The 21,604-nt window shown below is 35.6% G+C and overlaps 1 long non-coding RNA gene across 7 annotated transcripts in view; it reads left to right on the top strand.

Annotated features, from left to right (window-relative positions):
• The window catches only part of LOC124986527 (uncharacterized), a 102,423-nt gene that overhangs the window by 5,508 nt on the left and 75,311 nt on the right, over nucleotides 1-21,604 (top strand). For 2 of the 7 annotated variants that reach the window (XR_007109023.1, XR_007109027.1), the window contains exons 3-4: nucleotides 4,010-4,150; nucleotides 6,916-6,998. The exons of 4 other annotated variants lie outside the window; for them this stretch is intronic. This is a non-coding gene — a long non-coding RNA (uncharacterized LOC124986527). The remainder of the gene's footprint in view (nucleotides 1-4,009; nucleotides 4,151-6,915; nucleotides 6,999-21,604) is intronic. One more of the 7 variants, XR_007109025.1, reaches the window with a different exon arrangement.

Genomic DNA, 21,604 nt, shown 5'->3' on the forward strand with positions numbered 1-21,604 from the left:
ATATGTTTATTTTAAAATTTTGAGACAGGGTCTTGCTACATCCTTAGGGCCTCACTAAATTGGTGAGGCTGGCTTTAAACTTGCGAATCCTCCTGCCTCAGCCTCCCAAGCCATTGGAATTATAAGCATACGCTACCATGCCTGATTTTCTTCTTAAATTTTAAGATAAAATATATAGAGATTCATAGGAATATTTAAATTTAATATATATCAAGGACAAGAAGTACTAATTTAATCATAAATCTTTTATCTGTGTCCTTTCTTCCAAACTGATAATTCTAATTCTTAATAATACTATTATGCTTATTAGCTTTATGCTACAATACACTTAAAACAATCTCAGAATAATAATGCCGAGATGACCACCCTCAGGAGGAATGTGCATATACCTTGTGTAGACTTCTCTCCCCTTACAGGAATGTACATATTTCTGTGATTTTAAACCACATGGAATTGTTCTTTCTTGGTATGATTATGGTACCAGCTAGCTATACAGTTAGAGTCATTTGCTCCTTTTACTTTCAGTTTTTTTAGGGATTAAAATGTTAGGTGAGACCAGAGAAATGCACAGGGTGAATTATTGCTTGCTGTTGAGTTTCTACTTAACAACATGATTCATGAAATTTTCCATTGTAACTGATGACCAAAGGTCTACTCCTAGGCCTGTATGACTGCTAGGCACAGTTCCTCTATAATTCTTTCAAAATATTTCTTCCCCAGTCTTGGGCAATTTCTGCAGTATACACCCAGATTAGTACTCTGCTAAATTCTTGAGGGTACCCTCTGTCCTGCATCTCTTTTCTCTCAGGAACTCCATGGTGCAAACTCTGGCCACTTTCTTTCATACTTTGAGTTCTGTTTCCTGAACTGAGGGTCTTTGGCTCCCCTCATTTGGGTGTCCTCCCTGAGCTGCTGTTGAGAAGCCCTCAGGGCAGTGTGCTAGGTCGCTGGTAGGATTCATCTCTTGGCTTTTCATCCCTCATGGCCTTCTGGCCCATGTCTTGAAAACCGTTGTTTCATGCATTGTGTTTCCTTGCTCTGTTCCTTCCTTCCTTTTATTTTGGTTGTTTCAAGAAGGAAGGTCCATCCCATCTCTCTCAGTCCATTTGGGCTACAACAGGAAGTTTCCCCAGTTGTTTAAAAAAAAAGTTCAGTGATACCTTATTTATCCAACCAGCATCTTAATATGAAGTTCAATAGTTGAAATGAATTTTTGAACATTTTGACTGTAGTGTGTGTAGGAAACGCCCTTGAATAAATTACTATAGCTTTCTTTTCCTTTCCTTTGTTCTTTTCTTTCTCCTTTCTGCCAGGGTGAGGGGGGTTGTTCTTGGGAATTGAACCCAGGGCCTCATGCGTGCTAGGCAAGTGCTCCCCCCCTGAGCTCCAGCTCTAGCCCTCACTACTATAGTTTCGAAACTATCAGTACAGCTTCTAGGACCACTTGTTGGCATTTTCCCTCCCACCTAGTTATGCTTTCCCACCAGATGATCCAGGACTTAAGAGTCAATTTTGTGACTCATTCATTCATTTCTTGAACAGATATTTTTATTACCTACTATGTGTCCTATAGTGTGGAGAATAGATACCATGGTGAATAAGACACTACCTCTCCCCTTAAAAAAATCTTGCACATTTATTTTCACAGAGCAACTTGAACATGGGTGTTCATAACAACTTTGTTATTTTGTCTGTGTGTTCAGATTTTATTATTATTATTTGGATCCTTGATGGTAGTAACTCTACCTTATTTAGCTTGTGCTGTTTCAAGTGGTGGTTACCAGAACTGTGTGTCTTTTTTTATTTGCTCTTTTTTGATATACATGAAAGTAGACAGTAGAGTGTATTTTGACATATTATAAATACATGAAGGATAACTTTTTCTAATTAGGATCTAAGTCTTGTGGTTGTACATAATGTGGAGTTTTACTGGTAGTGTGTTCATATGTAAACAGAGGAAAGTTATGTCTGATGCATTCCATTGTCTTTCCTATTCCTATCCCCCCACTTCCCTTCATTCCCCTTTGTCTAATCCTCTAACCTTGTCTTCTTCCTCTTTCCTGCCCTTGTGTATTAGCATTTGCATAAAATAGAGAACATTCCACCTTTGGTTCATTGGGACTGGCTTATTTCACTTAGTACGGTAGTCTCCAGATCCATCCATTTAGCAGCAAAAGTCATTCTTTTTTATAGCTGAGTAATATTCAGTTGTGTATATATACCACATTTTCTTTATCCATTCAACTTGGGTGAAGGGCACCTAAGTTGGTTCCATAGCTGAGCTACTGTGTATTGATCTGCTATAAACATTAACGTGACTACATCACTGTAGTATGCTGATTTTAAGTCCCTTGGGTACATACTGAGGAGTGTTATAACCAGGTCAATGGTGTTTCCATTCCTAGTTTTTTGAGGAATCTCCATACTGCTTTCCAGAGTGGTTGCTCCAATTTGCAATCCTACAGGCATTAGATGTATGTACCCCTTTCCTCACATCATCACCAACATTTATTATTGCTTGTATTCTTTTATTAATATATATATGTGTGTATATATACATATTTTTTTTTTTTCATGGTGCTGGGGTTTGAATCCAGGGCCTTGTGCATGCAAGGCAAGCACTCTACCAACTGAGCTATATCCCCAACCCTAAAATATATTTTTTAGTTGTAGATAGACACAATATCTTTATTAATTAATTTATTTTTTATGTGGTCCTGAGGATTGAACCCAGTCTCATACTTGCTAGGCAAGCGCCCTACCATTGAGCCACACCCTCAACCCTGTTGCTTGTGTTCTTGATTAGCAAACTGATTAGTAATAACCAAAACCTATAAACACCTAAATGTCAATAATGAGTGCATGATTAAATAGATTGTGATTTAGTTACACTGTAGAATACTACTCAGCAATAAAGAATAATGAACTGTTGTTATGGGCAACAACTTCCATGAACCTCAAGGAAATTATGCTGAGTGAAAAATACCTAGCTAAAAAAGATACATAACTGAATGATGCCATTTATATAACTCTTATGAGGTAACATAATTATAGAGATGGAGAACAGGGTAGTGGTTGCCATGGGCAAGGGAGAGGGCAGGGGAAGGGGTAGGGGTAAAGACATAAAGGGCTAGTCATAGGAATTCTTGTGGTGATGGTGTAGTTAAGGGTTTGGTTCGGGCTAATGGTTTCTTAAAACTACAACATGATAAAATTGCTTAGAGATCTACACACATACACAAACACAAATAAGTGCATGTATATCTGGTGACATCTGAACAAGTTCTATAGATTGTACCCATGTCAATTTCCAGGTTTGGATGTCGCAGTTTTGTAAGATGTTAACATGGAAACAGAGACTGGGTGAAGGGTTCACGGGATCTGTCAATTATTTGCACATTTTTTATTATTTTAATTATTTCAGAGTAAATATTTTTAAAGAAGTGCAATGTTGTAGAGGACATAGAGAATTAAATAGCTTATTATAATATATCATAATAATCCTTAGTCAAGAAGAAGTAGTGCATAGTACACATATGGAGGAATACTGTCTTTCGTGTTACTATAACAAAATGCCTAAGACTGGGTATTTTAAAAAGTAATGTTTATTTGCCTCCTCATCCTAGTACCTGGAGGGTCCAAACAGCCTGCCTCTGGGGTCTTAGTATTATCTTCAACATGACAAAAAAGTGAAAAGAAAACTGACTGCTTGAAGAATGGGACAGACTTTTTTTTTTTTTTCTTAAATAACTCACTCCTGTGAGAGCTAATTCACTCTTCTTATCACACCTGACCTATCCCCTCAAGACAGTATTAATGCATACATGAATTATGCCCTGTGACCTAATCATCTTGCACTAGGCCCCAGTTTTTTTAAAGTTTTCTTGCCACACTAGAGACCAAACTTCCTCCACATGAACCTTTGAGAAACAGCACATTGCTAAGCAATAGTAAATATCTTGTTCCTATTCCTCATGTTGCGAATAATCTCGTCTCTAAATTTTTCCAGTCAGGTCATGCTTCTGACTGAGGATCAGCGGTAACAGAGGAGCAGAATGGTTCAGATTGACTCTGCCTTCACTACACCGGTGACGTGTCCTGCTTACACATGACTCAATAAAATGCCTTAACTGTATGAGGCCCACATTATGTAAGAATAAGTATGCATCAAGCATCAGGAATCTCATGTTCCCACAACATGTTCTAACATAAGTATGAAGATTCATTCCAAATTTAGACATCAGTGAATTCTATATTACACAGCTTTGGCTCACCTCTGGCCTGTTCTGCCATTAGCATGGAGCAGTCAAAGCTTCCCTCAGACTTGCTTTCAGATAGCCTTTGCATGTGAGGATGAACATGGGTGCAGTGGGTTTTGTCACTGTTACTGCAACTTATTCTAATTTGCTGACAGATTGACATACATTGTGAGTTTTCTTAAGTTATAAGTGTGTTTTTCCTCCTAGGAACTAAGTAGAATTATCTCTGAATGTTAGGGGAAATCTGTATTTTGGTTTTGTTGATATGAGTAGGAGTCTCTAGAAAAGCCACTCAATATGAATTTAGGTTCTTGTCAAATTGTGGCAGCTCAGTTGTCTTAGAAATTTTATTAGACTGTTTCTAAATTTCACAACTCCATGAATAAATGTCTTACAACACATGGGCTAGAAATATTTTGATTCTTTTTTCTTAACTGCAACCTCTCTTGCCCATGCCAGGAGAACCTCCTTAGAGACACCACTGGACTCAGAAGGTGTCTGAGTCTGGAATACTCACTGGGAAGGAAATGTTCTTGAAGTTTTTAATCTTGTCTGAGTCTCGTTCAGGTAGAATCACAAAGTGTGTGTGGCAGCTTTGGTTTGTGTCCTTTACCTTTATCAGGGAAGTAGACAATTTTAAATGACCAAATATAATTTGTGAAATCGGCCACATAGTTCTGTCTTTGGACTCACATCTCCACCTCCTCCTCTTCCTTCTCCTCCTCCTTTTTGGTTTGTGAATTGGTGAGCTCTTGACCCATTTTAAAAAAAATTTCTAGATATTTTACATGTAATGGGTCATGTACTATTGACTAGATCTTGGGACTTTCATTCTTCTGTTGTTGTGGCCAATTGTGTCCTATGTTTCACTTTAACATTTTATTATTTTTGATTTTTTGAAACAAAAACTGGTTGTTTGTGTGCTGCATGCTTTAACATCCTTCTAAGAAAACATAACAGAATATGTCAAAAATATAGTTGACTTAGAATGCTTCTTTTTTGCCTTCTGTTAGTTTGTGTGAGTGGTACGGATTTCTATATGACATGGTCTTTTTTATGTCCTTTCCTATCTCTTTCTCTGAATTTGAGAAAATTATTTGTTATTTATTATTCTTATTTGTGTCTTTAATATGCAGTTATTATAGATGTTCTCAGATTATATAACACTTCACATATTCCATGCTTTTCCTTGGACAGTTAGGTATAACCATGTTACTAAACAATGTTATAAGCATTTTTTTGAGAGGGATAGAAATTAACAGGAATCAAGTTGCCTTTTTCATAGATTTCAGATGCCACTGAAGAGGCTTTATTTTTGTAAGTTTCCTAAATAATTTGGGAATGAGAGCTCCTTAGGCACCAATATAACTCCAGTTTTTAAAAAGAAAGGCCCCATCTCTTTTCTTTTCTTGTGTCCGACTGAGCAAAACTGATGCTCCCACCTGCAGACAAGCCTATCAGTCCCTGGATCACACCCTGTGGAAACAGGAAGCATGTTCAAGCCTTTAATTTTCTCTTCCTTATGGGTGCATATAATGGCTCAGCTACAATAGCTGAACTTTGTGCTACTGCTCATTCTCAACAGAAATCTGTGTGATTAACTAGGTCTGGGGAGGCCATTTCTCTGAACTCAGTCCCAGGGACCAGTGTGACTCCATAGTTAACAGAAATTATCCCCTTCTCTAGATAAGGGACTCAGTTTCTGCTAGGTTTTCTTGGATATTTGGATGCCGTTGCTATGCCTGCATTACACTCTGTGGTTTTCAAAAAATAGGATCAGACCTGATAATAACCACTACTTGCTTGATTTTTAGGTATTTCTGATAGTTGCTTTCACCTCTGCTTGATTTAATGACTTATTACTTCCAGCTGTTTGCATGACTTCACAGCTGACCCTTGGTAACAGGTATGGGTAGTGACAGCTCAACATTTGTGATATCAAATGTGCATACTGGCCTGTGTTGCTAAAGGCACATCATGGCTCACACTTGTAACAGGGAAGAAGGCCTCAGACAAAAGAAGTCTTCCCAAACTCTGAAGAGTGTGGCATCTCACTGATTGGAAATCTAAAAAGCAAAACCGAAGCAAATAATAAAGAGGGGACAAGGTCAAACTAAACCAGAAAACTAAGACCCCCCCTGCCATATTCAGCAGTTGAATAATTTGCATTTCAGGCTCATGCTTTCTGCCAGGCAGAGAAAAAGGGAGGCATAAGAAATGATGCCCCCATTATGAGATCAGAGTGAGGCTGAAGACCTCAAGGAACCAGCACAGATGTTCTTGTTTTTCACAAATTTGGGGCAGCAGCATTGAATTGGTTCTTTATGTTAGGTTTTATGTCAAAGAATCATATTAAAGCATCAGGACACGTTGCTGAATGGTATGGTATAATATTAAAGTTAGTTTTTTTTTTTTTTGCAATGCCTTTAGACTAGCACTGTTCAATAGAAATACAATGTGAGTCATAAAACTAATTTGAATTTTTCCAGTATTCATAGTAAAAGGACATGTGTGAAAATAATGTAATAATATTTATATTCCAGTCAATAATATAAAAAAACCTATTATATCAAGATTGCTAATATCAAAGTTATTGAAATATTTTGCATTCTTTTTTGAAAGTCTTTGAAATCTAGTGTGCATTTTACTGTTACAGCACAACTCAGTTTGGACTAGTCATGTTTCCAGTGTTCAGGAGACACATGTGGCCAAGGTCCAAGCACAGCAATGGACAATGAGGTGGGTGCTATGTGGGCAGGAAGAGCAACTCTCCTTTGTTGTGATGTGCTTGGGATTCTTTCAGCTGTGAGATAGCTCACCAATAGTTTCTATCAGGAACCTTGGAAGGGAAAGTCTTCAGAGTTCTTTGTACTTGAAGGTTGTTTATTCAGAAGTTATTATTTTTTGTCAGCAGAACTAATTTGATGAGAACAACTATGTTAAGTCATCCTCAAGTGAATAAGCAACTTATTCTGAAAACTTTGAACCCTTACTTTCAATTCCCTCATCACTAGTGAATGCTCTGATTTATCTTATCTAGGAAATTCTGGAGCTATTTTTATGCTATTTGCTTCTTTAAGACTTCCATGAATTCTTCAGTTTTCTCTCTTGAGTTTCCCATAGAAATTAGTTTGTAATTTTTCGGTGATATCATGACTTTTTCTTGATATACAGTCACTCATCAATTTCTCTTGTTAGTCCCTTGACAAGAACGGAGACTTCCTGACTGTTCTGCCTCTTTGGTGCCCTGCATGGAGCTGCATGTACCCAGAGATGCTTCTGAATGGACATGCACATGCCTTCTTGGATTTAAAGTCTAGAAGGCGGGGCATCTTTTTTACTTCTCCAGTGTATTTTTATTTGCTAACATAACATGGTTTTTCAGTTGGTGCTTAATAAATTCATGCTGGCAGGATCCAGGATTTATAACTGTTCTCCCTAGTCTTAGTCCAAAACTCTAATCATCAACTGTTAAATTACATAGTTGGAAAAAAAATCTTCATTTGGAGGAACAAATACAAACATATCTACCAACCTGCCCTATAGGTTCTTAAATGGATGTAAGAAAAAATGAAAGAATTAATGAAGGGTATAACTATCTCTGGTTAAATACCAATGAAGTATAATTATTGCCAAAAGAAAAAGTATGCTCCTCTTATAAGTCTTGACCTCTATGGCAAAATAATTTACCTTGTAGATATTTGAATCACTTGATTCTTCTATTCAACAAACTGAACCTTATTCATGAGAAATAATGCACTGTATTGGGTTCAGAGCATAAAAACATAAGCCTTACTTTCAAGTTGCTCACATTTTTGCTGGAAAACCAGATCATGTCAAAGACCCCTGTAAACCATTTGTAAGTTTAGAGCAAGCTATTAATGAGAGAAATATTCAACAAAGTCTAAATTTTATTGTGTTTTCCTTCTGTGATGCTGGTAAGAGTTTTTAGAACAAATGTGTAGATAGTGGTTTGTTTTAAAGGAGTTGTATTATTTGGCACTTATTGTATTTTATTTATTTTCTTGATTGATTAATTGCAGTTAAATTACCTTAGCATGCAAGAACAGATTTTACAGATTTTGACATATGATTAAACAGCATAAAGCATAACTAATGTGGTTTTAGTGGCATGCTATGTATTAAAGCAGAAAATTTAAACACACATTTCATCAGGAATTTTTGCAGTTACAGTGAATTAGAGAGATTCATTATGTTTGAACTACCCCCATCTCCTATGTTAGGGAGGGGCAGGGAATTTTATGATTGAGATTATTATGGAAGAGTGTCCTGACATAACTGATTGACTTCTGTGATGTGCCTTGAAAGTTCAAATTCAAGGTGTGCACTTATTTCAGTCAGCTTATTCTGAATGTTTAAATAAGAAATACTATTTCTGGGTATTCTGAATAACTCGTTGTACATTTATTCCTAATAGTGAGCATTTGGACTAATGATGGATTACTAATGAGCATGTAAATGTACCACCTGATTACATTAATATATGATCTTCCATGACGAGGTCTGAAATGAACATTTCTAATATGTATTTCTTTTCCCCAAATGGCACTGTGGTGTATACTGAGCAGGACTGAGACAAGGGTGTTTTCTTAAGAGCCACTGATTTAGTCAATTATCAAAAATCACATTATAATAAATGCTGTTCTAAGAATTTTGATTAACCTTTAAATAAATGTTACTTTGGAAAAAATCTGCCAAATGTGTTAATGATAAATTGTGAAGTGGTAGTAATTGCAAGTATGGCTTTATAGATAATGTAGTTAATTGATACCACCCTCTCAAACATATATAGCACATCAGCTGCTATGAGCCTGGATCAAAGCAATGGTGTCTATGGCATTTTTCATCATTGAAGATGACTTGAGTAAAATGGAAACTTAGAGTGCTCACCAGGGTCATTCTCTCATGGACATCTGATGCCCATGGTCAAGTAAATTTTTAATGACACATAGTCACTACACACCTTTCAACCTTCTGGAGAGGTAAGTGTACATTGATCTGTCCTAATTAGCCTTGCAAAGTACTTCAGACATCCCTGCAGGAACACTATTATTTAATAAAATGGGAGCTGTTTTTTTCACAAACTCAGCACTTGCTCTGTGGAAGGCTGTATTGTTTTCTTCTGCTTTTTTTTGAAACTAAGGTCTCATGTCTCATGTTCATCCTTGTCTTTGTCTGACAATGTAGTATTAATGCAGCTGCATAAAAAAAGTAAGCAAAATTAAGGAATGAGTCTGATTATGAAGGTGCATTGCTTTTATAAGAAATCTATAGGGCATGCGTCCATTCTTTCCCTAATGTATAGGGTGCTGACTGCATAAAATTACTTGAAAAGACATTAAGGATGTACAGGTAATTCTGTTGAGGTGTGCAATGGGATGCTTTTATGTTTGGCAATGAAGGTGGTACTGGAATACCTGATTTAAAAAAAAAAACCTATAGCCAAATCAGTTTGTGGTTGTTTTAGACTGGAGAATTTATGTAGGGACATCTACTTCATTTGAGAGTTTAGTTTTCCTCTGTATTTAGGATCTAGAACAAAGAATCCTGAATTTACCCATCTTTGTAAAAAAACCAAGCATTTTTATAATTTGCTAATAGAATTTGGAGTCAGAGGTGTTTCTAATAGAGATACTTGCTATAATTGTGATGTTAGTTCCAAATGGGATCCAGAACAGATGGTGTTAAATCTTATGTCACCGATAACGTCTATAGCCAAAACTTCTTAGAGGTAGGAATATCCCTTGGTGGACATTGTTCATTGGTAACTGGATATATCTGCTTTTAAGAAAATGGGATAAGAGTAGGAAGGACCTTGTCATGCTGTTGGGCTAGCCATGGATGACAATATCTGGGGTTGCTGGTGTAGAGGGAAATCAGTTATCTCTTTCTGCTATTTTATGTCCACTAAGTCAGCTGTCAGCTCCTCAGATGCCCACTTTATCTGCTTTCTGGTAACTAAAGTGGCATAATTAGAGATTAAAATCTTTGGATTTTGCAAATCTCTCTAAAAATTATAACACTTGGTTCCAATGAATCATTAGACCTCAGTGTGACTAGTCTTATCAGCTCTTTCTGGAAAGTGTGTTTTGAGAGGGGGTGGGAAAAGAAATTGGAAGCCTCTGGTCACCGGAGAGTGAGAGGGACTGCTTTTTGGCATGAGGAAGATAGTGGGGAAAGGTGGAAGGCACCCCAAAAGGAGGCTTAGAACAACAGAGGACAATATTTATTTTCTTTATAGTGTAGGAAAGCCTCTAAAGAATGTTAAACTTTCTGAATATAGCTTTGAAAAATCCTGGTTGAAAAACTGAAATTGTTTTCAATTTTATTGAGGTATAAAATGCATAATTTCATCATCAGATTTTTCTTTGAATTACCTAGTTCAATTATTGAGGAAACTTTTTTTTTTTTAAGTAACTACTCTGTGCTAAATAGTGTGTTGGATGAAAAAGACACATTTTTCTACCCATAATGTTTTTTTAAATTTTTTACTTGTTCTAATTAGTTTTACATGACAGTATAATACATTTATGCATTTTGAAATAGCATACATAAATGGGATATAATTTCTCATTTTTCTGATTGTACATGTTGTAGTATCACATGGGTCATGCAGTCATTAATGTACATAAGGTAATAATGTCTGTTTCATTCTACTATCCCTCCTAGCCCCATATCCCTTCTCCTTCCTTCACTTCCTCCTATCTAATCTAAAATAACTCTAGTCTTCCCTTGCTCCCTCACCTCTTATTGTGAATTAGTGTCCACATATCAGAGAAACATTTGGCCTTTGGTTTTTTGGGTTTGGCTTATTTTGGTTAGCATATATTCTCCAACCCCATACATTTACCAGCAAATGCCATAATTCCACTCTTCTTTCAAGCTGAGTAGTATTCCATTGAATATATATACCATATTTTCTTTGTACATTCATCTATTGAAGGGCACCTAGATTGGTTCCATAGTTTAGCTATTGTGAGTTGAGCTGCAATAAACATTGATGTGTCTGCGTTACTGTCATATGCTGAATTTAAGTCCTTTGAGTATAAACTGAGGAGTGGAATAGCTGGGTCAAATGGTGGGTCCATTCCAAGTTTTCTGAGGAATCTCCATACTGCTTTTTATAGTGGTAGTGGTTACACCAGTTTGCCATCCCACCAGCAATGTATGAGTGTGCTTTTTCCCCCACATCCTTGCTAACTTTATTGTTACCTGTATTCTTGATGATTGCCATCCTGATTGGAGTGAGATGAAATCTTAGAGCAGTTTTGATTTGCATTTTTCTAATTGCTAGAAATGTTGAACATTTTTTCATATATTTCTTGATCTAATATATTTCTTCTTCTGTGAAGTGTCTGTTCAGTTCCTTAGCCCATTTATTGACTGGGTTATTTGTATTTTTGGTGTTAAGTTTTCTGAGTTCTTTATATATCCTAGAGATTAATGCTTTATTTTAGGTGCATGTGGTAAAGCTCTCTCTTCACATTATTGCTTCTTTTGCTGAGAAGAAGCTTTTTAGTTTGGATCCTTTCCATTTGTATGCTCTTCTCTGCAGGTAATAGAAAACACAAGTTCAAATGGCTTTAGTTAAAAGGAAATTTGTTGCCTCACTCCACTGAAAGTCCAGAGGGAGGGTGGATTCAGGGTTAGTTTAATCCAGTAGTCTGGACTTGGTTTTCCTTTCGTTGTTTGCCCTCTCTGTGGATCAGTTTCAGCAGTAGTTAGGAGGGAGATAGCTATCAAGAGCTAGAAAAGCCTTCTCAGACGCTTCTGAGAAACATTTTCTTTGATTTTATTAGTCCAAGAGACTGAGATTACGCTGGACCAGTGGATTCAGCTACATATGGTTCAGTGAATAGTAAGAAAGGAATAGCTTCTACTCCAAACTAGTACAAGTTTGGAAGATTCAGGGAAGAATTCTTTGAAGCGTGCAGGTGAAACTGAACCCAAGAGGATGAGAAGCAGTGAGAAGGAAGGAAGGGCATTGCAGGAGTGAAGGTGATATGTGCCAAGAAACAGAAGTGAGAGTCACGGTGCACAAAATAGCTACCTTTCATTCTTAGGTCTTAGCTGCATCATATCTCCCCATGGAGGGTTCACAGGTCCTTTCTGTAGCCTCAGGTTCCCTGCATTTGTCCCATCTAAACTGTCACCATTCTTGTTCTTACTCATTCTATTATTTATTTTCTCCACTAGACACTGTGGGGGTTCATATCTGTTTAATCCTCCCTATTTCTAATACTTAGCACAGTATCTGGAACATAGTAGATAGTTAATAAATATTCATTGAATGTATAAATGAAAGTGAAATTTTTTATAACTTTAATAATTTTCAGCATTTGGATCTGGTCATTTGTATATTGATAATAATAATAATAATAACTTCCATGACCCTGAGTAGATTTCTATAAATAACCTGTAAAACAGAGACTCAAGAATTCTGAGTGTTTGACTCTGATATGACCAACTATTTTGAATAGAATTTTCTCAAGCACAATTATGTATTTTCATACATGGTACAATCCCAGAGCAGGAGAAGACCTTAAATGTCATCAAGACTCTTGCTTGGTGGATGAATAAGTCTTTGTGTCTTTGGAGACTGAGTCTTGGCTCAACACATTCTTCAAAAGATTAACCCTAAATGCATAAAACTCCAGCTCAGGTGACTTTCTTATGTTTTTTCTAGTTTTATGATATTTGAATTTTTATATTGAAATCTATAAATTATTTTATTGATATTAATCAGAAATTACATATAGGTCTGCTTTGTTATATGTAATAAACTAATCACATACCATGGAAATTGGGAAAAGATTTTGCTAGATTCTACCATCATGCATTTTCCACTTGAAAGTGTCACATACTGAAATGAACTAATGAAAAGATGTCTTTGGATAGAGTTGCACATCCAATTGTATTTGTTCCTCTTTATTGTCAGCATTATGATTTGCAAATATGAACCATGAAATGTATTGAAAGGGCTGGGGTTTGTAGCTCATGGGACAGGATGTACTCAGCATGTACAAGCCCCAGGGTTTAATCCCAGCACTACCCCTGCCAAATACACATGCACACGCACACACACAAACTATTTAACTTGAAAAAAAAAAAAGAATTTAAGAACAGAAGATAATATAATGATGTCTGATGATGAAGTTGAACCCAGAATTCTATTTGTGATTTTAAGATCCTTTTGAGGGAAGCATAATTGTCTACTGTGCCTTTAAAGCTAAGGCTTACCTCAATGTTTTCCCATTGTATGTCACACATCTGTCCTGTGTAGTCTTCCTAGACCTTTTCTGAATTTATTTACCCTTACAAGTTTGATATCTCTTACTTATTCCTTATAGTGTCATCTAGAAGGACTGGTTTTATTAAGATTTCATTTATCTTACCTTTCTTCAAATGACAAAATATTTTAAAAATGGAAATCCTGTTTTCATTTATCATAGATATGACTTTTTTGCCCTACCTGTAATGTACTTGAGATATTTCCCTTTGGAAGATATTTTTGAGTGGTCATGGAGTATCACACGTATTATAACCTAGAAGTTTCTCCTTCCTGGAAGAAGCTACAGGGCAATGTGGACATGATAATAATATTGATAACTGAAAAACTGCTGCCACTTCATTTTTCACTTAGTATTATCATCAAGGATAGCATCTTCGTTTTTCTTTTTAAAAAAGTCATTAAATTCTTTATTGCCATTAAGAATTAACTTTATAAAGATAAATTATGATTATGTGTAAGAAATGGAAATGAACTCATGTCTCAAACTTTTTGTTTCCCATGTAAACATCTTAACATGATAGGAGGTGTATTTAATTTAAGGGAACAAAGTATGACTTGAGTCATTGCAAAGGAAGCCTATTTGGGACATTTCCTGCTTTGCAATACCGGGAAGGAAAATCAAATAACCTTTATGGAGAAGCTCTTTTGAGCATCTGCTGTTTTCAGTAGAATCTTTGGACTAGAAAAACGTTTTTGGAAAGTATCTGGTGTATGCTTTTCCTCATACAGAGAAGGGGATCTGGACTTCCTGAGGTTAAGGGACTTTCCCAGAGCTCTGTACGATTAATGAGCCTGCAGAAGAGGCAGGGTAGTGCTTGTGTTGCCTGGTTCTCAGAGCTTTGGATGTGCTTTGCACAATGCCTTGTTGCTCTCCAGGATGCTTTCACCTTAAAGAAATGTAACCTGATGTGAGAAGCAAAATTCTTTTGCATGGATTCATTTAAAAAAACTATTACAGTGATTTTGCAGTTGTAATGTAGAGGTTTATTGACCTCAGAAAATTAAGGAATTAGTTAAACCCACAAAATACTAGAGAAAATATATTTATAATTTTAACAAACAAACTTGTTCAGGAAACTTTTCCTATCTAAGTTTGCCTTCTGAAGCCCAGACTCCTTTCATTAAGAAAGCAGGTTGAGGCTGCTCCATCAGGCTGTGCATGGTGTTTTTCTTCTCTGAGAGCTCAGGAGATTGGCACTACTCCGCAGTAGTGTCACAGCCCGCAGTCATTTAATGCCTCTTCTTGTGAGGCCAGGATTCCACGCCCAAGTGCATTTAGTAGGTCAGTACAGTAATTTTAAATGTCTTTCTTTCAATCTTTTGCCATCTTCAATTATACCTTTCCACCCTACTATTTGTGTAATTTTCTTCTGTCTGAAGTCTCTTTACTGTTGTTCTCTATTGCACAGCATGACAAATTACCCATCAAGCCATATCTTTTCAGCCCAGAAATGCGCAATAACACGGAGTCATGGCATTATCGCATGTTGTGCACTTTATTTCCTCACAGTTCATTCAAGTGTGTCACTTTATTTTCCTGGCTTCCTTTTGTCATCATGGAGATTAACCATTTTATCCTTCCTAAACTTTCGAAACAATTAGAATTTCATTATAGTAGGAGCTGAGAGTGAATGCTTGCTCAGTACTGTGTGGAGTATACTTTTCATATTATCAGTAGCAAAATTAAAGCCATGAATCCTGAGTCCTTTGCGAAGGACTTTAGAGGTTATTATACAGCTGAGTAACCTGGGCTCTGGACAAGAGAATTATTTGAGGCTGTGGTCACCAAACACATTAACAGTAAGAAACCATTTAGTGTGACATTGAGTACCTGATTCTTATATTCTCATGGGAATTAGGAAACTCTCTTGGACCCATGTGTTCTGTGCACAAAATATTTTTTTTCCCTCTTAGCTTTCGCTAAATACCAATAGTGTACAGTGTGCAATGAGATACAATAGACATTGCAAGTATGTGTTAGAAAAATCAATTGGTATTGATGCTCTAATCAGCAGGGCTGCAGCTGATATGTAGACACACCACTGGAAATGGTGATTAAAATCTTATTCAAAAGCCTTTTAAGACCTCCAAAATGTTTAGATCACTATTCAGAGAGATTGCTGTTTTGCTGGGATAGTAGGTAAACTGGGTAGCCAGTGATACTTATATTTTCTGCTAGATTCATTTAGATGTTTTATGACAATGCATTAAATGTATAAGTTCTTTAAAATTATATCCTTGTAGGGGATAGGACAGCAGTTGTTGGTAAAGAAACAAAAAGTTCAAAGCTCTTTTGTTACAGCCAACTTAGAGTCTCCAAGGCAGTGAGTTCAAGGTAAATAAAAGAGAAAGGGTAGAGAAAGGAAAGGGTGCAGTTACAATTGGGCATTAGTCTAAAAACACTTGGTGAAGAGGTTAAGAAGTCAGGAAGAAGAGAAGGAACACTATGGCCATGAATTTGAAACAATTGGGAGGAAAATAGCCAGTAAAAATCATTGTATGGCAAAGAAGGTTTTCAGAATTCAAATAAATGCAGCGATAGAATCACGAGTTAGAATTTTCTACCCATGAGAAAGTAATTAGCTAAAATGTTAGCTAAAAACCATTTGAGGAAAAATGAAGGAAGAGGACTGGGGTTGTGGCTCAGTGGTAGAGTGATTGCCTCACTTTTGTGAGACACTGGATTTGATTGTCAGCACTGCATATAAAGAAATAAAATAAAGGTCCATCAACAACTAAAAACAATTAAAAAAAAAAGAAGATGAAAGAAAAGAGACTTGACCTAGAAAAGTGGTTGTGTTCACAAAACTTTATTTTCTCCTCTAGATTCATGTTTTCCTGTGAACTGCTTTAGATTGAATTAGAATAAGACATACTCCATGTTTGTATAAATATGTCAATGTATAACTAAAAGGAACAAATAAAATAATAATTTAAAAAAAGAAGGGTGCTAAGGTCACTTAGGATAGAAGGAGACCAGATAGGGTGCAGAAGAGGACCATGAATTGGTGGTGGTGGGGTGTATATATATTTCAAACCTATACATATGTTTATCAATTTTAATTATTTTTATAAACAGGGAAAAGCTGAATATTTAAAATAAATCTAGGTACAGAAGTCCTGCCTTTTAATCTCCATACATCCTTGATACACAGCTGAGTTCTAGCCCAGGGTCATCAAACTACAATTAGAAGGTGGGAGGAGGTCAAAGCCATGGAATGTGTCTTTAGAAACAGTGACTGTCACAGAAAAGGTAAGCTAATTTTATGAAGGCAAATTGATCTTAAGTGGAGGGGAAGATGAACACTGTAAGTATTTAGCAGTAATTTTTTTAAAAAATCATCAAGTGTTTCCAAATATGATTTTAAAGAGCAGTTAGAAACTTAAACATTTTTTTAAGAAAGGGAAAATGAAGGAATTCTGGGGAACTAAAGTGGAAATGGCAACAGAAATTTTAGCCTGTAGAGAACTTTCTAATTTTCAAACTACTTTTGAATATGTTTATCCATGTGCTCTTCACAAACTACCCACAGATTAAACAGGGAAGGAGTCATTAAAAACCTTTTATTAAAAGACAGGGAAATTGAGACTCAGTAGAATAGAGATTTACTTGAAGTTATATAAGCATGTGGACAAAGCAGCACTAGAAGTGAAGCCTTTGGAACTCTGCTGTTCTGTATGATAGCAGCTAGTCACAGGGGCCTATAGAATTTGGAAATGTGCCTGCTGTCTGAGATGAGCTATATGTATAAAACACAGACCATATTTCAAAGATTTAAAGGAAAGAAGGAGGAATGCAAAATACCTTATTACTAATTTTAATATTGTTTATATTGCATTGTGGATCTACTAGGTTAATAAAAATATATTATTGAAATTATTTTTTATCTCTTTCTGTTTACTCTTTTGGTACAGCTATTAGAAAATTTATAATTAATTCTGTGGCTTGCACTCTATTTTTTAGAACTTAGAATTTGCATTCTATTTCTAAGGCTACTCTGGGCACCTTATCCAGTACTTTACTAGAAAAATAAAAGGAAGAAAGAAAAGAGGGATAACCGTGTATAATGGGTTTGAAGCAAAGCATTTGACTTTGAATGATAAGAGTGTGTTTTAATTCTGTTCATCATTTTCAATTCTGCTAAATAAAACACCATCAGGTTCCTAATTTATGAGGGTGATTCTAAATATTATGTTGAGCATACTTTTGAGGACAGGGGAAAAGAATCATAAGGGAATATTTTTTCTGGAATTCTCTAACCAGATCCATGTGGAAGGAAGCATAAAAAAGATTTCTCTCATTAGATTTTGGCAAATCTGTTCTAAAGAAACCATAACTAGTGTAGATGTGAAGAACCTGAGATTTTCTTGGCTGGGTTAGTATTCTAGTATCAGACATCCAAGGGCATTTTGGCATCTGCATAGAGGGAGTATTCGTGGTCTGTTGCATGAGCATGTCCGAGCTAACTCCACCCACATGGAGGAGGACCTTGGCTGAGGACAGTCCAGTGAAGCACATTAAGGAAGAGCTGTATAAAAAAAAGATGCATCTCAGAGAAGAAATAGGAAAATATTGTTATGTAATGAGCCATAAGGTCTCTGTCATCATTTCTTAATAGGAACGTTGTTAAATAACACTAGTGTGCACTAGATTATGGATTACTTAGTATAGCCATTTTTTATGAGCTTTATGGTTATGCACACGTATTTCTTGAGGAAAGGACAGGTCCTACTATTATCACTTAGAATGCACTCTACTAATTACTGATGCAGAGTCAGGCCTCAGGAGAGGTTAATAATTTTACAGTAACAGTTTTCAAAACTTAGAGCAACAAAGGAAAATTGAGAGACTATTGCAGATTTTCAAGGTTTGAGCCAAAGGGGGGACATACTCTCATGTGATATTTGAACTGAAATTCCACTTCAAAATTCTAGTTCTATTTGAAATCTGTCATTTAAAAATTAATAACTGTTTTCCTTTAATACAGTCTGTGTAAAGAAACGCAATCCACTTCTGAACAGTTCTCCTTCCTTTCCAGATACATGGAAATTCACTACTGTTGCTGACAAACAAAATGCCACAAGATTTGTCATACAAATCACATTATAAGAGGTTCCAAAAACTTGACAACGTTGACAGTTGTTTTCAGCAAATGGCTGCTTTACTCTGTACTGTCAATGTTGATGTCCTTGTGCACATGTAAAAGAGCAATGTGATTAAGGCAAGCTTGTCCACGCTATATCTGAGCCAAGTTTTCCGTCTCCGCGTGGCACTGAAAGATTGCTCAGCTGTTGCAGATAAGGCAGGAATAGCTAGCAGATTTCTGCCATTTAAAAAAAAAAAAAAAAAACATTCTCTGGGCATGCATTTCTGTAGGAATTTACCAACATCTGCTGCTGACCTAAAGTTTTCTATAGAAGTAGCATATTTAATTTATATAAGTAATTCACAATGATATTGGTCAAGACTCATTTCCTTAGGAAATAATGAGATGCATTCACCAAAAGGAGATAGGTTGAAGTTGAATAACATATACATTCTCTAAATTGTCATTGGAACTTCAGGCCTCTTACTTTTTTGGCCCATCCTAAATTTATTTTCTGCATGTTCTCTAAATTATATTTCGGTAGAGAAACTTTTTAGAAGAATAAAGAGCTAAGAGATTTTGGTGATTCCACAGAAGGCCTACACTTCACACTTATCTTTTTTTTATAGGCTCTCTGAAAATGTTTGATTTTTGGAAGCTAATTTATTCTGGAAGAATTTCGTAGTTGAATTTTAGTGTGATTTAAAATTGTCATATGTGCTATCCTTAAAAGAACATACAGGATTTAGGTATTTCATGTTGTCAAGGTAACTTTGATAATCTCTAATTCCTTTGATTTGGGGGTATCAGTTTATCTACTACTTTATTTACTGATGCTCATTTTTGAAATTTGTTCTTTGTCTCTATTTGTTTCTCTTGAAATATAAATGCTTGTCAGGTAACAATATAAAACTTGAGTTCCTCTTGACAACCCAAACCTGCCTTGTAATAATGCATTTGTTATGTGATTCATCTATTCTTATTCTTGGTCACCTTCTAGTACAGCTGCATGCATTAACTGTCTGACTTGTCTTTGAAAATCTTAAGCCACATTCTTTGGAACAGTTGCTTCATGTTGGTTGAAATTCTCGGTGGCACTTTTTTCCATTCACAGGAGCCAACAGCCTCCATAGCAGACACATAGTTTCCAAGAACTTAGGCATGGTTCATGATTCCTGAATCTCAAAAATTTCTTTTAGGAATTGGAATACCATGTACACTGTCTGAAACTTTTGCGCTGCAAATTATAATAAAGAAATGTGAAAAAAAAAGAAGTGTACATTTATACTGTAAAGTTAAATTAGCACACACAATTTAAAAATATTTCTTACAGCTTAGCAGAGAGATACAATTAGAAAACCCACTTTAAAAAAAATAAGCCAATGTCCATGGGCAAGTAATTAGTTAAAAATATTAGCTAAAATATTATTGCAGGAAAAATTAAAGATGAAAAGATTTGTGAACCAGAAACATGGGTGCTTTTATGAAACAACTCTTATTATCTAGTCTAGATTCACATTTTCCTGTGAACACCTTTAGGTTGTACTAAAAATATAGCAACTGAAAGTTCAAATTTTAAGTCCCAAATTACTGCCTTTCAGATCCATTGAGACATCTAAAAAATGGGTCAAGGTAACAATGCATAATTTGATAAGTTAACAAAAAAGTCACTAATGGAAATAAAATGAAAATCAATATAATTGTGATAACCTTTAACACCTGTCTTGTTTCCACTGTCAGTTATATGTTTTAGGAAGTAAAAAATCCTTACAAAGTATTTGCAACAGCTAGCTCTTTAATTTCAAGTAACTAAAGGAGAAGAATGGAGAAATTTACTGTAGAGTGTTCAGATTAAGAACTGATTAAAAATATGAGCAGTTAAAAAAAAAAGAGTAAATGCAAAAAATCAGAATGTGTATCAATATATAAGAGCACTGAGGCAGGAAAATCATTGATATGCTGTGATTTCTGCTGCCAATTTTCATTTCAGAAAAGTTTACAAATTTTCATTTTGTAAACTTTCACTAGGGTTATATTGATAATGACTTTTTTGCACTTAGTAACAGATTATAGACTGAAAATAAAATAATTCATCATTTATGAGATTTGTGAAGTTCTGGTTTTAGCTTTTTCCTTGGTATTCATTTTATTTTCAATTCCAGAAGTTTATAATCTAGCTGGAACTCAGATCTTCTCACTATCAATATCATCCCAATGCTTTGGTTCAGTTCACATATGGATGAGTCATTGACAGACAACAGCCAAGAGTGTGACAAAAATAAAACCATTATTTGTGTATATAACTTAAAAAGAAATTCATTTCTTTGAATACATAGTTAAAATAATTATGTTCTTCAATAAACTTTTTGAATTTACCTTCTGACCAAATAATGGTCAGGAAATGAGGATAATTTGTCTTTCACGGTATTCTGTGAAATATCAGAGATATATCATGGAACCAGTTCAAACCGTTGCACTTCCCGCTACCCCATCATTCTGCAAAGCCATAAAACTCTACTTTGCAAGGTGACTGGATTTACTAGAGTGTGAAGGCTTCTCATTTGCTTTTGAACTTTCATATGATACTGAGAATTTCATGAGACAAAAGTGATGCTATCAATCATGCTATAAATTCTTATATGAAAGTTTTATTATGTTTTCCTGGAATGTGCAAGATAAAGTCCCTTTTACTGAATATTTCTAGAGTTGGGAAATATTTTACCGGTCAGTTGGTTTCTATGTCATTCAAGTATAGTGAAAAATACTAGCCAGGTTTTGGAAATCAAATCAGTTATAAAATAAGTGACCTCTTGTAGGATGGAGCATCTTTCTCTCAGTGCCTAAATCTCTCATGAGAGGTCTAGGGCTACTCTGCTATGATCATATTTCTGGAGAGTGATCAAGTGTACAAAGACTTGTAAAAAGTGAAGATAGTAATTAGGTAA

Source organism: Sciurus carolinensis, chromosome 6, assembly GCF_902686445.1.
Source record: "Sciurus carolinensis chromosome 6, mSciCar1.2, whole genome shotgun sequence".
NCBI classification, from domain to species: domain Eukaryota; kingdom Metazoa; phylum Chordata; class Mammalia; order Rodentia; family Sciuridae; genus Sciurus; species Sciurus carolinensis.